This window comes from Ptychodera flava, chromosome 7 (assembly GCF_041260155.1).
Source record: "Ptychodera flava strain L36383 chromosome 7, AS_Pfla_20210202, whole genome shotgun sequence".
Taxonomy (NCBI): Eukaryota; Metazoa; Hemichordata; class Enteropneusta; family Ptychoderidae; genus Ptychodera; species Ptychodera flava.
This window is the reverse complement of record NC_091934.1, coordinates 1,294,693-1,300,692: the sequence shown is the minus strand read 5'-3', so window position 1 is coordinate 1,300,692 and position 6,000 is coordinate 1,294,693.

Genomic DNA, 6,000 nt, shown 5'->3' with positions numbered 1-6,000 from the left:
ATTATCGCGCTAAATATCGGATATATCACCCCAAAATTATTTTTCTTGGTCGGACAATAAGGCCCAGCTAAATTAGCATCAAATTTATAACGTTGAGAACGATAATTATCGCGCTAAATGTCGGATATATCACCCCAACATTTTTTTTCTTGGTCGTCCAGAAAACCCCACCTACATAGCATCAAATCTATAAATTTTAGAACGATAATTATCGCGCTAAATATCGGATATATCATCCCAAAATTTTTGTTCTTGGTCGCCCAGAAAGCCCCAGCTAAATAGCATCAAATTTATAAAGTTTAGAACGATAATTATCGCGCTAAATATCGGATATATCACCCCCAAATTTTTTTTCTTCGTCGGCCAGAAAGCCCCAGCTAAATAGCATCAAATTTATAATGTTGAGAACGATAATTATCGGGCTAAATATCGGATATATCACCCCAAAATTATTTTTCTTGGTCGGACAGAAAGCCCCAGATAAATAGCATCAAATTTATAAAGTTTACAACGATAATTATCACGCTAAATATCGGATATATCACCCCCAATTTTTTTTTCTTGGTCGGCCACAAAGCCCCAGCTAAATAGCATCAAATTTAGAAAGTTTAGAACGATAATTATCGCGCTAAATACCGGATATATCACCCCAATTTTTTTTCTTGGTCGGCCAGAAAGCCCCAGCTAAATAGCATCAAATTTATAAAGTTTAGAACGATAATTATCGCGCTAAATATCGGATATATCACCCCAAAATTTTTTTCTTCGTCGACCAGAAAGCCCCAGCTAAATAGCATCAAGTTTATAAAGTTTAGAACGATAATTATCGCGCTAAATATCGGATATATCACCCCAAAATTTTGTTTTCTTGGTCGGCAAGAAAACCGCAGCTACATAGCATCAAATTTATAAAGTTGAGAACGATAATTATCGCGCTAAATATTGGATATATCACCCCAAAATTTTTTTTCGTCGTCGACCAGAAAGCCCTAGCTAAATAGCATCAAGTTTATAAAGTTTAGAACGATAATTATCGCGCTATCGGATATATCACCCAAAATTTTTTTTTCTTCGTCGACCACAAAGCCCAAGCTAAAAAGCATCAAATTTATAAAGTTGAGAACGATAATTATCGCGCTAAATATCGGATATATCACCCTAAAATTATTTTTCTTGGTCGGACAGAAAGCCCCAGATAAATAGCATCAAATTTATAAAGTTTACAACGATAATTATCACGCTAAATATCGGATATATCACCCCCAATTTTTTTTTCTTGGTCGGCCACAAAGCCCCAGCTAAATAGCATCAAATTTATAAAGTTTAGAACGATAATTATCGCGCTAAATATCGGATATATCACCCCAATTTTTTTTGGTTGACCACAAAGCATCAGCTAAATAGCATCAAGTTTATAAAGTTTAGAACGATAATTATCGCGCTAAATATCGGATATATCACCCCAAAATTTTTTTCTTCGTCGACCAGAAAGCCCCAGCTAAATAGCATCAAGTTTATAAAGTTTAGAACGATAATTATCGCGCTAAATATCGGATATATCACCCCAAAATTTTGTTTTCTTGGTCGGCAAGAAAGCCGCAGCTAAATAGCATCAAATTTATAAAGTTGAGAACGATAATTATCGCGCTAAATATCGGATATATCACCCCAAAATTTTTTTCGTCGTCGACCAGAAAGCCCTAGCTAAAATAGCATCAAGTTTATAAAGTTGAGAACGATAATTATCGCGCTATCGGATATATCACCCAAAATTTTTTTTTCTTCGTCGACCACAAAGCCCCAGCTAAATAGCATCAAATTTATAAAGTTAAGAACGATAATTATCGCGCTAAATATCGGATATATCACCCCCAATTTTTTTTTCTTGGTCGGACAGAAAGCGCCAGCTAAATAGCAACAAATTTATAAAGTTTAGATCGATAATTATCGCGCTAAATATCGGATATATCACCCCAATTTTTTTTCTTGGTCGGCCAGAAAGCCCCAGCTAAATAGCATCAAATTTATAAACTTTAGAACGATAATTATTGCGCTAAATATCGGATATATCAACCCAAAATTTTTGTTCTTGGTCGGCCACAAAGCCCCAGCTAAATTGCATCAAATTTATAAAGTTTAGAACGATAATTATCGCGCTAAATATCGGATATATCACCCCAAAATTTTGTTTTCTTGGTCGGCCAGAAAAGCCCAGCTAAATAGCATCAAATCTAAAAACTTTAGAGCGATAATTATCGCGCTAAATATCGGATATATCACCCCAAAAATTTTTTTCCTCGTCGACCAGAAAGCCCTAGCTAAATAGCATCAAGTCTATAAAGTTTAGAACGATAATTATCGCGCTAAATATCGGATATATCACCCCAAAATTTTTATTCTTGGTCGGCCAAAAACCCAGCAACATAGCATCAAATCTATAAAGTTGAGAACGATAATTATCGCGCTAAATATCGGATATATCACCCCAAAAATTTTTACTCATCGACCAGAAAGCCCCAGCTAAATAGCACCAAGTTTATAAAGTTGAGAACAATAATTATCGCGCTAAATATCGGATAGATCACCCTAAATTTTTTTTTCTTGGTAGGCCACAAAGCCCAGCTAAATAGCATCAAATTTATAAACTTTAGAACGATAATTATTGCGCTAAAATATCGGATATATCACCCAAAATTTTTTTTTCTTGGTCGGCCAGAAAGCCCCAGCTAAATAGCATCAAATTTATAAAGTTTAGAACGATAATTATCGCGCTAAATATCGGATATATCACCCAAAATTATTTTTTCTTGTCGGCACAGAAAAGCCCAGCTAAATAGCATCAAATCTATAAAGTTTAGAACGATAATTATCGCGCTAAATATCGGATATATCACCCTAAATTTTTTTTCTTCGTCGACCAGAAAGCCCAAGCTAAATAGCATCCAATTTATAAAGTTGAGAACGATAATTATCGCGCTAAATATCGGATATATCACCCTAAATTTTTTTTTTCTTCGGCGACCAGAAAGCCCCAGCTAAATAGCATCAAATTTATAAAGTTGAGAACGATAATTATCGCGCTAAATATCGGATATATCACCCCAAATTTTTTTTTCTGGTCGGACAGAAAGCCCCAGCTAAATAGCAACAAATTTATAAAGTTTAGAACGATAATTATCGCGCTAAATATCGGATATATCACCCCAAATTTTTTTTCTTGGTCGGCCAGAAAGCCCAGCTAAATAGCATCAAATTTTTAAAGTTTGAGAACGATAATTATCGCGCTAAATATCGGATATATCACCCAAAACAATTTTTTTTCTTGGTCGGCCAGAAAGCCCCAGCTAAATAGCATCAAATTTATAAAGTTTAGAACGATAATTATCGCGCTAAATATCGGATATATCAACCCAAAATTTTTGTTCTTGGTCGGCCAGAAAGCCCAGCTAAATAGCATCAAATTTATAAAGTTTAGAACGATAATTATCGCGCTAAATATCGGATATATCACCCCAAAATTTTTTTTCTTGGTCGGCCAGAAAGCCCCAGCTAAATAGCATCAAATTTATAAAGTTGAGAAGCGATAATTATCGCGCTAAATATCGGATATATCACCCAAAATAATTTTTTCTTCGTCGGCCAGAAAGCCCGAGCTAAATAGCATCAAATTTATAAAGTTTAGAACGATAATTATCGCGCTAAATATCGGATATATCACCCCAAATTTTTTTTCTTGGTCGGCCAGAAAACCCCAGCTAAATAGCATCAAATTTATAAAGTTTAGAACGATAATTATCGCGCTAAATATCGGATATATCACCCCAAAATTTTTTTCTTCGTCGGCCAGAAAGCCCCAGCTAAATAGCATCAAGTTTATAAAGTTTGAGAACGATAATTATCGCGCTAAATATCGGATATATTCACCCTAAATTTTTTTTTCTTGGTCGGCCACAAAGCCCAGCTAAATAGCATCAAATTTATAAAGTTTAGAACGATAATTATCGCGCTAAATATCGGATATATCACCCAAAATTTTTTTTTCTTGGTCGGCCAGAAAGCCCCAGCTAAATAGCATCAAATTTATAAAGTTTAGAACGATAATTATCGCGCTAAATATCGGATATATCACCCCAAAATTATTTTTCTTGGTCGGACAGAAAACCCCACCTACATAGCATCAAATCTATAAAGTTTATAACGATAATTATCGCGCTAAATATCGGATATATCACCCTAAAATTTTTATTCTTCGTCGACCAGAAAGCCCCAGCTTAATAGCATCAAGTTTATAAAGTTGAGAACAATAATTATCGCGCTAAAAATCTGATATATCACCCTTAAATTTTTTTTTTTCGTCGACCAAAAAGCCCCAGCTAAATACATCAAATTTATAAAGTTGAGAACGATAATTATCGCGCTAAATATCGGATATATCACCCCCAATTTTTTTTTCTAGGTCGGACAGAAATCGCCAGCTAAATAGCAACAAATTTATAAAGTTTAGAATCGATAATTATCGCGCTAATATCGGATATATCAACCCAAAATTTTTTGTTCTTGGTCGGCCAGAAAGCCCCAGCTAAATAGGCATCAAATTTATAAAGTTTAGAACGATAATTATCGCGCTAAATATCGGATATATCACCCCAAATTTTTTTTTCTTGGTCGGCCAGAAAGCCCAGCTAAATAGCATCAAATCTATAAACTTTAGAGCGATAATTATCGCGCTAAATATCGGATATATAACCCCCAAATTTTTTTTTTTGGTTGCCCACAAAGCCCCAGCTAAATAGCATCAAATTTATAAAGTTGAGATCGATAATTATCGCGCTTAATATCGGATATATCACCCCAATTTTTTTTCTTGGTCGGCCAGAAAGCCGCAGCTAAATAGCATCAAATTTATAAATTTTATAACGATAATTATCGCGCTTAATATCGGATATATCCCCCCAAAATTTTTTTTCTTGGTCGGCCAGAAAGCCCCAGCTAAATAGCATCAAATTTATAAAGTTGAGAACGATAATTATCGCGCTAAATATCGGATATATCACCCCAAAAGTTTTTTTCTTCATCGACCAGAAAGCCCAGCTAAATACCATCAAGTTTATAAAATTGAGAACAATAATTATCGCGCTAACATTATCGGATATATTACCCTAAATTTTTTTTTCTTGATGGCCACAAAGCCCCAGCTAAATGGCATCAAATTTATAAAGTTTAGAACGATAATTATCGGGCTAAATATCGGATATATCACCGAAAAAATTTTTTTTTCTTGGTCGGCCAGAAAGCCCCAGCTAAATAGCATCAAATTTATAAAGTTTATAACGATAATTATCGCGTTAAATATCGGATATATAACCCCAAATTTTTTTTTTGGTTGCCCAGAAAGCCCCAGCTAAATAGCATCAAATTTATAAAGTTGAGAACGATAATTATCGCGCTAAATATCGGATATATCACCCCAAAAGTTTTTTTCTTCATCGACCAGAAAGCCCAGCTAAATAGCATCAAGTTTATAAAATTGAGAACAATAATTATCGCGCTAATATCGGATATATCATCCTAAATTTTTTTTTCTTGGTTGGCCACAAAGCCCCAGCTAAATAGCATCAAATTTATAAAGTTAAACGATAATTATCGCGCTAAATATCGGATATATCACCCGAAATTTTTTTTTTTCTTGGTCGGCCACAAAGCCCCAGCTAAATAGCATCAAATTTATAAAGTTTAGAACGATAATTATCGCGTTAAATATCGGATATATCACCCCAAATTTTTTTTCTTGTCGGCCAGAAAGCCCCAGCTAAATAGCATCAAATTTATAAAGTTGAAACGATAATTATCGCGCTAAATATCGGATATACCACCCGAAAATTATTTTTCTTCTTCGACCAGAAAGCCCCAGCTAAATAGCATCAAGTTTATAGAAGTTGAGAACGATAATTATCGCGCTATATATCGGATATATCACCCCAATTTTTTTTTCTTGGTTGG